This window comes from Emydura macquarii, unplaced genomic scaffold, assembly GCF_026122565.2.
Source record: "Emydura macquarii macquarii isolate MOO-44397 ecotype Brisbane River unplaced genomic scaffold, CSIRO-AGI_Emac_v2 contig_2768, whole genome shotgun sequence".
In the NCBI taxonomy this organism is placed as follows: Eukaryota; Metazoa; Chordata; order Testudines; family Chelidae; genus Emydura; species Emydura macquarii.
In genome coordinates this window covers 34,217,684-34,232,980 of record NW_027132905.1, presented here as the reverse complement: position 1 = coordinate 34,232,980, position 15,297 = coordinate 34,217,684, and the positions used below count along the sequence as shown (strand labels likewise).

The following is a 15,297-nucleotide window of genomic DNA, read 5'->3' as shown; positions in this document are numbered from 1 at the left end:
TCTTTTTTAAAATGTGTCAGAGACGAGGACACTAGGAGCGCCAACTCGGACCATGAGACGGTGAGAAGGAATTGGGAACGCAGTTGATCCTCCCCACCTTTTATCGCCTCGGATGAGGTGAAGCAAGGGCGTATGCGGACCAATGGATACTACTACTTTCAAATTCTCCAGCTCTGGATACATGGTGCACATGTGTAAAGCCCTCAATGGAATAGGCACAATCACTCAAAGAAGAACCAAACACCCCTTTCCCTTTCTGAGACAGAATGATGTTGTGTTCAAATTAATGCATAGGGTGAACTCTTTTCTCACACAATTCCACCCCAGACCCTGTGACACTGGCCTTTTTGACTTCTTCATTAAGTATATGGCTTATTCAGATTGGCCTTAAATGATCAGCAACAGATTCTACCTGGGCCTTCTGTGTTGCGCAGCTGGGATAGAGAGAGGGTATATAGAGGCTCCCTTCTCCTGTGAATCACTTAAAAGTCAGCAGAAGCACAATCTCGGCACTCAGGAGAGTGCAGGGCTGCTCCTTCCCTAACCTTCTGTGGTACAAGGTGCCCCAAAGTGAAGGGAGACATAGAAGGAGGCAGATCTGTTGTTTTGTCTCCCCTTATGCATTGATCAGGAAAATTGGCCAGCGTTCAGTCACTGAGTGCTGTGGGGCTCCAGCAACCTCCCTGAGGGGAAACACCTCCCAGAACTACCTCTAAGGCACTGCAGTTCTGCACCACCTCAACTATATGGCACTATTGAGCCCTCATTTGTTTTTGATTAATTAGTGGTTGCCTGTGAAGAGGAGGTTACTTACCTGTAACTGGAAGTTCTTCGAGATGTGCGGTTCCTATTTATATTCCACTGAGGGTTATACACATGTGCCATGTGTCTGGCGCCACAGAATTTTCATGCACCCTTGCTCCACCTCCTGGTTTCATCCGAGACAATAAAGGGTGGGGTGGACTCTGAGTACCTTCTCCATTGCAAATTGAACACATCTGCAGCACACGGGAAGGAGGGCGAGACTGGAATATAGATAGTGACCACACATCTCGAAGACTTTCCAGTTACAGGTAAGTAACATCCTCTTCTTCTTCAAGTGATGGTCCCTGTTGTATACCGAGGGTGATTAGCAAGCAGTACCTAATTTGAAGGATGTGAGTAAGATGACAGAACCGTTGAATGAAGTACAGCTTTGCCCAACGAGGCATCCGTTGCAGAGTCTTGCACCAAGATGTAATGAGCAGCAAAAGTATGTACCAAGCTCCACATGGGCACCCTACATATGTCTGAAAGTGGTACATTATGAAGCATTGCTGTAGTTGATGCTTGAGCTTTTGTGGAATGGGCTCATACTACCAGGGGTGAAGACAGTCCCAACAACTGATAGTAGAGAGTAATTCACCCCAAAATCCACTTAGAAATCCTCTGTGTGGAAATCGCTGCCCCTTAATCCTTTCAGCTATCGTGATAAACAATCTAGGGGACTTCCTGAATGGTTTCATTCTCTGCAGGGAGAAGGACAATGCCCTGTGGACATGAAGGGAGTGAAGCTCCTCTGCTGAGGTGTGAGGTTTTGGGAAGAAAGCAGGTAAGTGTATGGGTTGGTTGAAGTGAAAGCATAATACAACCTTTGGCAGAAACTTGGGGTGCAGATGCAGAGAAACCTTGTCCGTATGGAATGTGGTAAAAGGAAGGTCCACCATCATAGATCCCAGTTTGCCTACCCTTCTCACAGAAGTAATAGCTACCGGGAAGGTGACCTTCATGGAAAGTAGAGACAGGGAATATGAAGCCAAAGATTTGAAGGTTTAAATAATTAAGGTTGAGAGGACGAGGTTCAGGTCCCATTGGGGGGCGATAGGTTCAATGGGTGGATAGGTCCAGAAGAGGCCTTTCCAAAACATGCTAGTCAATGGAAGCGTAAACACAGAACGCCTGTCCACAAGGGGATGGGAAAGCACTAACAGCCACTATATGCACCTTCATGGAATTAAGAGTGAGTGCTGATGCCTTCAGGGATAGAAGGTAGTTCAAAAGAAGGGGAATGTCCAGATCCTTAGGGGCAAGACCCTTTCTCAGGCCTAGAAAGAGAAACATTTCCACTTATTCCAATAGAATGCCTCATAGACTCTTTCCTGCAACTTGAACAGATGTCTTGTACGGCCAAGCATAGTCCCGTTCTATGAAGATGCCAATCCAAAAACCAATCTTGGAGGTGAAGCATCTGCAGATTGGGATGCCTGATCCCACTGCTGTGTTGCGTAAGCAGTTCGGGGAACGATGGCAGCAGAAACAGGAGATGCACTGACATACGGAGAAGGAGGGGAAACCAGAACTGGTGAAGCCAAAATGGGACAATACGAATAACCATGGCCCTCTCCCGCCTGATCTTGTGGAGTATACATAGCAGGAGCAGTAGTGGGGAAAGGTATAATTGGTCTGGTCCAAACAGCAGATGACAAGGGCATCGCCTTGGGAATGGGCGCTGAGGCCCCCTTTAGAGCAGCACTTGATTCATTTACTGTTGGTGTGGGAGAAAAAGAGGTCTCTCGTTGGAGGCCCCCAGAGGTGAAAACGTTGCTGACTACAGTGACGTGGAGCTCACATTCAAGAGTATCTATGAATTTCCTACTCAGAGAGTCTGCTATCATGTTCTGAGTCCCTGGAAGATAGGCTACTGACAACAGGATCTTGTGGGCAATGCACCGTTCCCACAGACGAACCACTTCCACACAAAACACTGGTGACCTTGTGCCCCTTTGGTTGTTGATGTAACAAATGGTGGTTGTGTTATCTGACATGCCAAGAACATGATGGGAGTGAATGGATGAGAGAAACACATGGCACGCCCTCTGTACTGCCTGAAGCTCCAGAAAGTCTATGTGCATTCTGAATTCCTTAGTGGCCCAAGTCCCCTGTGTCATACGTTTGTCCATGTGGATCATCATGCTTCAGGATGGACAAAAGGGTATCCTGGTGCAGACCTGACAAGACCTGACAAGGGACCAACTACTGGTGCAGGGAGAGGAAACTGTCAACATGAGGTCCTTAGTATGTAGCAAGGGAGAATTGATCCTCTCTAGCCACAGCTGGAGGCAGCAAGGATGAAGACAAGCAAAGACTGTGACGTATATCAAGCTACCACATGGCCAAGGTGAGAAAGGCAGGTCCAAACTGTAACAGAAGGACAGGTGACCATCTTGGCAATTAGCTCTTGTAGCATCTGGAACCTGTCCCTTGGCAGATAGGCTTGTGCCAAGATTGCATCTATGCGGGTTCCTATGAATTCTAGCACCTGTCTGGGATCCAAATTTTTTGACTTTTATGCTCATCCCAAGGGAGGAGAAGAGTCTGAGCAGCTTGGAGATTGAACCTCCCTTTTGGATCATGCTGCTAGCAGCCAGTTGTCAAGATAGGGGAATATAAGGACCTCCTGATGTCGGAGGTGGCCACCACTACAGAGGAAACTTTGCTAAAGACCCACTGAGCAGTGGGGAGTCCAAATGGTAAGACCCTGTTTGGAAGTGTCGATGGCCTATCATGAATCTCAGGAATCTTCTGTGGGGTGGATGGATGTCTATCTGAAAATAGGCATCCTGCATATCAAGAGCCACATGCCTTTTTCCAGTGATGGTATGATGGCTGCTGAGATAACCATTTGAAACTTGGGCTTGCGTTTGAACTGATTGAGACAACACACGTTCAAGATTCATCTCCATCTACCCTTCTTCTTGTGAATGAGGAAATATGTGGAATAGAACCTGTGCTCTGGTAAGCCATTGGAACAGGTTCTATTGCTCCCCGCCTTTGAAGGAGATAGTCCACCTCTAGGGCAAAGGATACTGTTGTGAGAGTGGTCCCTGAGGCGGGACTGGGGTGCATGGATGAGGTAGTGTGAACTCGATTGTATAGTCATATCGAATGACATCCAGGAACCACTCGTCCATTGTAATTGCATCCCAAGCAGATAAAAAGAGAGCTAGGCATCCCCCAGAGTGGGTGGGTCAGATGTACAGCAGGAGGCAAGGTGGCAGCTCTTTAGATGCACTCAAGAAATATCGCTCTTGTGAAGACTGAGCATGAGATGTTGAAGGCTTTGATGAGGAGCCTGGAGGATGGAGCCGTAGAGTCTTTTGTCACTTGCAAGGACAGCTATTGATGGAGGAATTGAGGAGTTCTGAATCAGGTCGGTGGTGAACGGTGGAACTTGTGCTTGGGTGCAGGTGTGTAAATACCCAATGATCACAGAGTGGCGGGAATCACTGATCTTCTGATTGATACACATAGTACCTGTTCTCTGCTCATTTGGGGTGGGTGCACAAGTGGCAGGAGTGTGCCAGACAATCAGAGCCAGTTGAAAAATGGCACTGTTGATCAGTAGAGCCATTCTGGTTGGTACTGAGTCATGCAGGATGTCAAGAAGCTGATGCTGCTTGTCCTGTACCTCCTCCAGTGGAATGTGGAGGCCCTCACCCACCCTGCGTAAGAGGGCCTAGAACTGGCGGTAATCATCTGGGGGTGAGGAGGGAACTGAAGACACAGTGGTGTCTGGAGGTGACTAAGGGAACCGCTCCTGTTCCAGTGGTACCATCAGAGCCGGGCTGAGTGGCTCATCCTCCAAAACCGGTTTTGAACACCCACTTGAAGATTCCTGAAAACAAGACAGGGGATTCTTCCTCTTCCAGGACCCCAGTACGGACAAGGAGACAGATAGTATCAAATACATAGTGCGGAGGGCCCCAAACAGAAGGGTATCATGATTTCTTTGTTGAGGAAATAGAGGATATGGCCACCGAGTTGAAGGAGCCTTCAGATATTCATATCTATTGGGGGAGTCTCTGCCCTCCATCCAAATCCTCCGATACCGAGAAGTTGGATCCCGGTTCGAATGGTTGTACCATCAGATCCATATGAACAATAGGGGAGCAGGTGGAAACACAGCCTGAACGAGGTAAGTCCAGGGTAGGAGAGCATACCTCCCCAGGCACCGGCTGAAACGGAAGACATGGAGATCTTGCCTCCTCCAAAGCAAGGAGTTCATGAGGCCTGGGCACTGACTCTGGCCTCCCTGGTGTCAACGGAACATGCTCCAGTCGGAACTGGAGCTGGAACAGAGGACGGCCTCGGAACCGAAGATTCCCTTGACTTAGTAGGTGTCAACTTGGAAAGCATACGTGGCTTGGTGGATGGAACCGGCAGATCCAGCGGACGGTGCAACTTCTTGTTGTGCTTGTGAGCCTTGGTGTGTTCTGGAACTCATGGAAGGCACATTGTCTTTCTTGGGCCTGGAGGAAGACTTACTGCCATGCTTATGTGCATGCTTCCATGCCTCATGACTAGGCTCTGGCATAGAATCCATAGTACTTGTACTGGTGGAACCAGCCTGTGTCTCCGTGGTAGGAAAGCACTCCTGGTTTTCTCAGGCTGATGTACAGCCTGGTTCCGACTGCAGCCTCATGGCGTCCTCCATGTGGTGCTTCTGGAGGAGGAGAGCTTGGCCTTCCCAGGTACAGCTTGGGAAGGAGAGGCAGATACTGCACCTGGATGAAATGTGGGCTTCTCCCAAAGCATTAAAGCCATGCCTTGGTGCTCATCACTGACCAAGAATGAGCACAGGGAGGAAGTGCAGATCTTGAACCCTGGCATCTTCGGCATAATCCAGTACCCAGGTGTGGGGGCTGGGATGGGTGGTAACAATAAAAAATTAATTATGTACAATACTAAAAACGATCTTTTTTTTTTAAGTCAGTCACAGAGAGACAAAAGGAGAGTTGAAGCTCTGACCCGGACCATGTGACACTGAGAAGGAAACGAGGGCTTGGTCAATCCACCCAACCTTTTATTGCCTTGGTCAAAACCATGAGGCAGAGCAAGGGCACATGAGCAGACCAATGGACACCACTTTCAAATTCTCCAACTCTGGACACACAGCACATGCATATAACCCTCAGTGGATTACAATAGGGACAATCACTTGAAGAACAAACTGACAGTCCCGTTTAATACTTGTAGTGAACCAGTACAATTTTAACAATGTCCATTCCAAACTGTTGGCAGAATTAAGTACAAACACATATTCCAATTCATACTTTGCATTCTCCCTTAGACTTATGCGTGACGCTCTTTTCTCTTGCATTTACATTTTACACAGCCTGAACTTTTGGTCAGATACTGCAGTATCTATTAAATGTCCAAACATTTTGTTACCACAGAGTTAAGGTGGTACCTCATTCCCTCAAGAATGTGGAGAGTCGCTAAACTTAAACCTCTAAAAACCAGGAACTACAGATATCAGGTTCATGCTACCTCACAGAGTAACCATAACTCTATCCTCCGGAGCTGTCAATAGGCACTGAGGATAGTTCAGTAATGCTGCTGGCATATGTAATAGCCATGAAGAAGGACTAAGAGAACATGCCAATTACTGTGTCGTGTACCACAGATTTGAATCTGCATGCATTCCAGCTGCATTCACTGTGTTAGATGCAGCTGTGTTTAATGGTGGAGGGATTAGTTACAGCAAGTTAGCAGGAGAGGTGCTTGTTTACCACGAAGAATCAGCCATGCCTCATTTCAATGCTGACTTCTGTGGTTTGTCTCAGTAGTGCTGCACAGGGGTCTTTTAATGGGGACTTGGTGACATTCATGACCTTGGTCTCAAGGCTTAGTGAGGGGTAAATGAAAGCAATGTCTCAGAAAGCCCAGTGTTGGAGTGTAGACTAGGTGTATGCAGCTCCTATTTGCTATGCCTAACCTAAACCTGAGTTTGTCCTACAATGTTCATCTGCTGTGTTCCCAGAATGTTTTGTAGCCTCTGCAAGGTTTGAGTGTTAGTATGTGTCTTCTTGGAGTGCTGAGGCATTGATCAAAGAGGGGAGAGTTAAGGCTGTGGTGCAGGGATGGAATGTACCATAATTCTATATTTCCTGGTTTTCAGAAGTTTAAGTTTAACCACTCTCCACATTCTTGAAGGGCAAGAGGCATCACTGGGCAATCTTAACTCTGTGTTCACAAAGTTTCTGGGCACTGAATTTCCTTGTTTTTTAAAAATAGTTTCTCAGCATCCCCATGTATTCCCACTCTACTGCTTATGGTAATGATTATCCCAGCCATAGAATGCACTGGCTGCATGTTAGGCCCTTCACTGCCCCTGTAGCATCTATTATCTCCCATCTTGAACTCTCCAGCACAGCCTTGTTTCCCCACGTCAGCCCACCTCCATATGGAAAGGGGGTGTCAGTATGGGCCTTGTAGATTGAGGAGCTAATGTAGCAACAGTGCAAGGACTGGCATGAAGTCAGTAGGGACATTTCTTAAAGAAGGGGACAGACATGTGGGAGCACGGATATAGGGAATTTTTAGGGGACAGAGCTAAAACACCACAACATCCCCCACAGTACAGCTCTGATCCTCTTCTCTCTACCCCACTCTTCCCTGCATTGCTCCAACACCCCACACATTCTCCTTCATTGCTCATAGTCCCCCGACCTACTCAGACTCCTATACTACTTCTCTGCACTGCTCTAACTCTTCCAACATTCTCTCTTTCACACACACACACTCCACCCTCCTCTTTGCCTCTCTACTTGTAAGCTTGGAGGGGTCATGCAGGTGATGGGGCTATAAGGACTACATGTACCAGCTGGAAGCCAGGTGCAGGAGAGTGTAGGTACAAAGTCCCTACCCCAAATCTGGGTGCATGGGGATGGAGTTCCACAGATCCATCTGCAGCAAAGGAGGCTCGGAGAGATGTGATGTGGCCTAAAAAGATGTTCTCAGCTTGTGGGCTTGTGCCATACTCCAAACATGCCCTTTCTCAGCTCCAGATCCTATCTCAGCATGGTGTGCCTGTGCTATGCACTGAACATATTAATTCCCAGCTCTCCTTCAGGTCTCAGCACTGAGGGAGCTTGTTTTGAAGGGGGACAGAAATAGGGGGTATGGATCTGGTGAGGTTTGGAGGACAGAGCTAAAGTCCCACTCTATGTCTTCTACCGCACAGCTCTGATCCCCTTTTTTTCCTCCCCATCCTGTCCTGCACTGTTCTGACCTCCCCTAATTTCCTAGAAGCACTGGCATCAGGGTAAGGTGAGCCTGGTTTTCCCATCCCCACTGCTGCAGGTAGCATTGGGTCAGAGTAGAGTTCTGGGTTCCTTTCTCTGATCAGGGAGCAGTGCAAGGAAGAGCAGCCTGGTGGAATAGCCACTGGGATGAATTGTGGAGATGGGGGGAGGGCACAGATAGCTCCCATTCCCTTCCTCCAAGTATGTCATGGGAAGTGAATGTGCTGAACTTTCCCTCCTGAAGGTTTTGCTCTGTCAGTTCTTCTGATCTCCCAGAGAACAAAGGTCCCTTTGAGGACAATCCCTTTATTCACTGACTACTTTTTTAGAAATCCAGTTAAAGTCCTAGTAATCAAACTGGGTTTTCAAAAACAGTGTTTGAATGATCCCTTCCACTAGTAAGTTGTTCTCTAGGAGTGTGTCGGCCCCTTGGTAACTATGCCAGAGCACAGTCCCAAGGGGAAAAGATTGATAAAGGTGCAGAGCCCCCAGCCTACATCCTCCCAACCCATCACCCCCTGCACTGCTCCAACATGCCTCACATTTCCCCTCACTGCTCCAACACTCCATATTCCCTAGCTCTACACTAAAAAAGTTGGAAGAATATGAAAATATTATGAGCAGTTTATTTTAAGGGAGCTGTGTAATTTGACCAAGGGTACGTACATTGCAATGTAAGCCCAGGGTTTGAATTCAGGCTCAAGCCTCACCCCCTTTCTGTCTACAGACAAATTGTGCTAACCCAGGTCTCAGACCCAGGGCCCCACAGGGGTGGAGGATCCAAGCCTGAGTCAAGCCAGGACCCAGGGTTCAAGCCCCATTGCTCTGTAGTGTAGTGTGCAGTCCCAGTGGACTTGTGCTCTGCGAGTCCATCAAAATCGTCCCACAATCCCATAGGTGAACATTTTGGGAGGGTGCTAGGAAGTTTGAAATAGGGGGTGTTGGACTGGGGTCCACATAATACAGTGTAGATGCTAACCTGGGTTTGCAAAAGAGTGTAGACCCTGAAGCCCTAGGTTAACAAACCTACTGTCCGCTAACTTCAGTTCTACTAACTCTGGGCTTACATTGGAGCATAGACATACCCCAAAAGAATGACTCCTCAACTTGCTGTCCTTTGATCACACTCAGTCCCTCTGCTCAGGAAATAGTTGAGGAGCATTATCACATTATCCTAACTGAAAAGTTCCAGAGGGGTAGCCATGTTAGTCTGTATACAGCAAAAAGTGCTGAAGCAAAAAGTGTATACAGGCAAAAAGGTGCTACAGGACTCTCATCCTAACTGCTTATTAGAATCTTTCATCATCCTTCTATTTAATTACTGGTAAAACAAGGTTACTTACCAGTAACTGTTGTTCTTCGAGATGTGTTGCTCATATCCATTCCAATATAGGTGTGTGCACACCCAGTGCACAGATTCCCGGAACTTTTTTCCCTAGCAAGCCCCGCAGGGCCAGCTCAGGCGCCCCCTGGAGTGCCGCACTCATATCGCGGTATAAAGGGCGCTGCCGGCCCCACGGGTCCCCAATCCCTTCTTTCTGCCGACTCCGACAGTGGGGACGGGGGGTGGGTTTGGAATGGATATGAGCAACACATCTCGAAGAACAACAGTTACTGGTAAGTAACCTTGTTTTCTATCTTCGAGTGATTGCTCATACGCATTCCAATATAGGTGATTTCTTAGCCATACCTTGGAGGTAGGTAGGAGTTATCGGTGACCTGCTCTTGACAGCACGGCTCTGCCAAATCCCGCATCTTCCCTTGCCTGCTCCACGATGGCGTAGTGCGACGTGAACGTATGGATCGACGACCAGGTCGCTGCCCTGCAGGTGTCCTACAGGGGCACCCGTTCTAGGAAGGCCGCGGAGGAGGCCTGGGCCCTAGTTGAGTGTGCTCTCACCGCACCTGGAAGGGGCACCCCTGCCTGCTTGTAACAGGCTCTGACGCAGGCCATAATCCAGTTGGAGATTCGCTGGGTGGAGACAGGTGAGCCTTTCATCCTGTCCGCCACAGCCACGAATAGCTGTGTCGACTTCCGGAAGGGCTTGGTCCGCTCGATATAGAAGGCCAAGGCTCGCCTGATATCCAGCGAATGTCCTCTCCTCTCCTCCTCCGAACCGTGGGGTTTTGGAAAGAACACAGGGAGGAAAATATCCTGATTACAGTGGAACTGGGACACCACCTTAGGCATAAATGCCGGGTGAGGTCTCAGCCGGACCTTATCCTTATAAAAAACTGTATAGGGGGGCTCCGAGGTCAATGCCCTTAGTTCGGAAACCCTCCTGGCCGAGGTAATGGCCACCAGGAAGGCTACCTTCCAAGACAAAAGGAGAAGGGAGCATGTGGCCATGGGCTCAAAGGGGTGTCTCATCAGCATGTTAAGGACCAAGTTGAGGTCCCAGGGCGGCACCGGGTCCCGGACCTGAGGGAAGGTCCTCTCCACCCCCTTAAGGAACCTAACTGACATGGGGTGAGAGAATAGGGACCGCCCATCCATCGGCTGGTGGAAAGCCGAAATGGCTGCCAGGTGTACCTTGAGGGAAGCCAGGGCCAGGCCTTGCAGCTTAAGCTGCAGCAGGTACTCTAAGATAGCCTGTATGGGTGAGACACTCGGATGTAACCCTCTCGATTCTGCCCACCCCGAAAACCTCCTCCACTTAGCTCTGTACGTAACTTGCGTGGATGGTTTCCTGCTACCCAGGAGAACCTGCTGAACTTGTAAGGAGCAGGCCCTCTCTCCCTCCGTCAGCCATAGAGTCTCCAGGCAGTAAGGTGGAGGGAGTCCAGGTCCGGGTGCAACAATCGCCCCTGGTCCTGGGAGATCAAGTCGCATCGTCTGGGTAGCGGAATCGGCTCGGTGATGGAGAGGTCGAGCAGCATGCTGTACCAATACTGTCTCGGCCACGCTGGGGCGATCAGGATGATGTTCGCCCTGTCCCTCTTGATCTTGAGAAGGACTTGGGGTAGGAGCGGAATGGGGGGGAATGCATACATTAGGTCCCCTGTCCAGTCTATCAGGAATGCATCGGACAGTGAGCCCGGCTCGCGACCCCTGAGTGAGCAAAACCTTGGGCATGTCCCTGATGGGGGAGATCCTAGGGGGAGTGTCGGGGGGAAGGCCATGAGTTGGAGGGTATAACCCTTGGCGATCACCTCTAGGACCCACCGGTCCGTAGTAATGGCTTCCCATTCCATAAAGAAGGGATGGAGCCTATCTGCAAACGGTCGGTTGAGATCCCAGGGAGAAGGAAGAGTACTACCCTCCTCCACAGGGTCAAAAACATTTATTAACATTACCCCCTTTAGAAGGCCCTTGCTGGCCCCCAGCAGAGGACCCTTGCTGGCCTCTGTTGGGCCCACGATAGCGCTTGCGACCTCTCCTCTGCTGGGTGGGTTGGGGAGCCTGCCTAGGTGGGGGTGGCGGTTGCCTCTGGGCTTGCGGCCTGGACTGCCGTCTTGAGGCCTGGGGGGTATACAGCCCGAGGGACTTCAGGGTAGCCCGAGAGTCCTTAAGGGCATGCAGTGTTTCATTTGTCTTTTCTGAAAAGAGCCCTAAGCCATCGAAAGGCAGGTCTTGTATGGCCTGTTGAACCTCCTGGGACAGGCCAGACGCCTGAAGCCAAGAACAGCGGCGCATGACGACAGCGGAGGCCATCGCCCTGCTAGCAGCGTCCGCCGCGTCGCTGGCAGACTGCAGGGCCGCAGTTGCCACCGCCTCCCCCTCCTGCAGTACCGTGGCAAAATCCGCTGCTTGGTCAGGAGGTAACGTGGCTGCAAATCTTTGCATAGAGGCCCAGAGGTTTAAGTTATATTTGCCCAAGAGGGCCTGGTGGTTCGCTACTCTAAACTGCAACGCTGCAGTAGAGTAGATTTTCCTCCCAAATAAGTCCAGCTTCCGGCCCTCCTTGTCTTTGGGAGTATTCCCCTGGTTCCCCTGACGGTCTCTTTGATTGGCCGCATCGACCACCAAAGAGCCTGGCGCAGGGTGGTTGTATAAAAACTCAAAAGGTTCCTTGGGGACATAGTATTTTCTCTCTACCCCTTTGGAAGTGGAAGGTAGGGAGGAAGGGGTCTGCCAGAGGTTCCTGGCAATCTTCATGACCCTGTCATGAACTGGCAGGGTTGCCCTTGATGGCCCCATAGAGCTTGAGGGCCCAAAGAGGAGGTCCTCCTCCTCGGACATGAGTTTGAACTCCATGCCCAAGTTCTCAGCTGCCCTTTTCAAGAGGTCCTGGTAGGCGCGGAAATCGAACAGGGGAGCCCTGTGATCCCTGGCCGCCGCATCATCAGGTGATGAGGAGGAGGATGGAGGTATGGGTCCAGTGGAGGGTCCCTCCCCTGGCTCAGAATCCTCCTCTGAGACCTGCCCTTGTGTTTTAGGGAGCGGGGGCACTGGAGGGGCCACCGCCGATTGTATGGACATTGACCCTTGGGCCATAGGAGCATTCCACGGTCCCCAATATGGCCACTGCCATGGCCCTTGGCTCCAACCCGGGGCCTGCAAGGGGGGCGGCTGCTGTCCTGTGGCCCGTTTGTCTTCCGAGCCTCCCATGTGTCGCTTGCTCCTCCGACGTGGAGAACGGCTGGACGATGATAATGTTGACCGGTGCCGACGTCTGCGGTGCCGGCGGTAGGACGAGACCGGGGAAGACGACGATGTAGAGGACCTGCCCCTACAGCGAGACGATTTGCGGTGCCGCTTACCCCCTCGAGAGCGGGAGCGGTGCTGATGGTGACGATGCTGAGGAGACTCTGCCCTCCCAGTCAGCGGTGCCGGGCCCATCGGCGTCGACGTAATGACCGGGGCCGGCACGGAAGGAGGCTCCCGGGTTCCCGGTGCCGCTGGTCATGGGCTGCTGTTCCCTGATGTAGCGGACAGAGACCGGGATCGGTGCTGGGACGGGCTCCGTACCGGAGTACGCGAGCCCGAAGTGCGGCCATTGCCGGGGTCGGAGCTGGACCGACAGCGACTCCGGCGATGGACTCGGGATCGCTCGACGACCTAGAGTCGGAGCTCGGAGGGGAGCTGACGCTCTCCACCCTCCGTGACCATCTGGATGGAAACCTAGATTGAGAACGTCTCCAACCACCGGGACCACCCAGCGCGGGTTTGCCCCGAGACGCAGGTCCCTTGTCCCTCGGCCGAGGGGGGGACGGAGGCGTAGGCATGGCCATGAGGGCTCGTGCTGCAGTAAATGCCTCCGGCGTCGACGGCCCTTGCAGGTGCACTCCCCCACCCCCAGGAGTCGGGGGAGGCAACCCGCGTGGAGACACCGGGGCCGGAGTGATCTCCACGGCCCGTGGCTGGGGTGTCTCCTTACTCGCTCCGCGCTGCGGTAGCAGGGAGGAGTCCTTAGGTGCGGTCAGGGACCATGCCGTCTTCTTTGGCACCTTCGGTACCTGTGTCGGTGCCGAGGAGGGTGCCGGTGGGGGGGCGCTCCGCACCGACGACATACTCGGTGCCGACGTGACCGAGAAGGCTCGGACGCTGGTCGGAGCGCTGACTCCATCAAAATCGCCTTCAGCCTTGCATCTCTTTCTTTTTGAGTCCGAGGCTTAAAGGACTTACAGATCCGGCACTTGTCTCGTCTATGTTGCTCCCCGAGGCACCGGAGGCAACGGTCGTGTGGGTCGCTGACCGGGAAGGCTTTAGCACAAAGGTCGCAGTTTTTAAAGCCTGAAGAGCCCGGCATGGCTCCAAGAAAGGACCCCGTCAGGGGTACTTCTCTCTAACACTTAACTATTAACATTATCAACAACTACATAACACTAAACTCTAAAGAACAGTCAGTAACAGCTAGGGTACGAGTGCTACTTGCACACAGCAAGAGGCAATAGTTCCAGCAACCGTCACAGGCGGAAAGAAGGAACTGGGGACCCGCGGGGCCGGCAGCGCCCTTTATACCACGATATGAGCGCGGCACTCCAGGGGGCGCCTGAGCTGGCCCTGCGGGGCTTGCTAGGGAAAAAAGTTCCGGGAATCTGTGCACTGGGTGCGCACACACCTATATTGGAATGCATATGAGCAATCACTCGAAGATAGAATTCCTTTGACAACACCTACAAAATCAAAGTCTGCTTGTGTATTTTAGAGCAATTTAAAATATTGGCTTTAAACCAGAAATTTTGATCTCAGAACAAAACTTCCCAAAAGAGCCCCAGCAGATTTCAAGGAACACACACAACACACATTCTCGGAAAACTGCCAGGGGCAGGGCTCGACTGAGAGTATATTGCTGTAGCTCAGGTTTAATCAACACAGCATGTCACCTTGAGCCACCCAGCTTCTGTGACAACAGATTACCTGCAAACTACCTAGCTTCAACAGAGCCCTAGTCTTGTTGCACATGTTCATTTCACTTTCTTTGGTGTGCCAGTTTAAATTGTGCTAACCTGGAGTTCTAAACTTTTTCCTTAATAATTTTTTTCAATGTTGCATTGCCAAAGGGGCAGTGGATGTCACTAGCTGAGATAAATTCTGAGTGAGTGATATCAGTTTGGGGAAGATCAGAGCCATAGTCTGAGCCCCAGGTATGTATCAAAAACATGAGAAGTACCAGCTGATTTTGTAAATAATGTTTTTTGGGGGGCGGCTGTATCTCAGGAATCCCTTGCACAATTACCCCAAATTTGAACCACTAACCCCACCATTTACCCGCACAAGAGACAACAAATTTCATATCCACGTCTGTGTGTTGATTTCAGATCACTTAGAATAGTTGTGTCTTTATACAGTATGTAACTCTCAATCTTAAATACGGCAATGCTGCCACTCCGCTATAATGTAATGAAAACGTTTACTCCAGATCACTAGTGTTACAGACTCTTCAGGAAGTTTTAAAACTCTATTAGAGAGATCTATTTTGGGGATTGAACTTGTTCCTAATCTGTTGTGTAACTGTATTTCTTTATTATTTGTTTTATGACTATAAAAACACTTTGGCACATACGGTTAGTGCAGCAGAAAACAATCAATTGCTAAAAATAAAATAGGCTATTTTCTAATTAGTAACTGGCCTGAAGAATTCGTTCATTTGTTAAGGGTTTTGAACTTGCTGAAGACTTTAATTAGCTCTTGGGCTGATGACTCCAACAGAAAGGCACAACTACAAAATTTTCTCTTCAAGTCTTGAAGGAACAGTCTTATGGTCCAGATATCAGCACCAGGAACCACATGGCCCATGCTGATATTATATTTTGCTTTTCTTATGTATTAATTAAGGGGCTCCTC

At 50.3% G+C, this 15,297-nt stretch overlaps 1 protein-coding gene across 10 annotated transcripts in view; it reads right to left on the bottom strand.

Moving 5' to 3' along the window:
• Window positions 1-15,297, bottom strand: part of EIF4G3 (eukaryotic translation initiation factor 4 gamma 3) — a 401,491-nt gene that overhangs the window by 34,224 nt on the left and 351,970 nt on the right. The gene's annotated exons all lie outside the window — the stretch shown is intronic.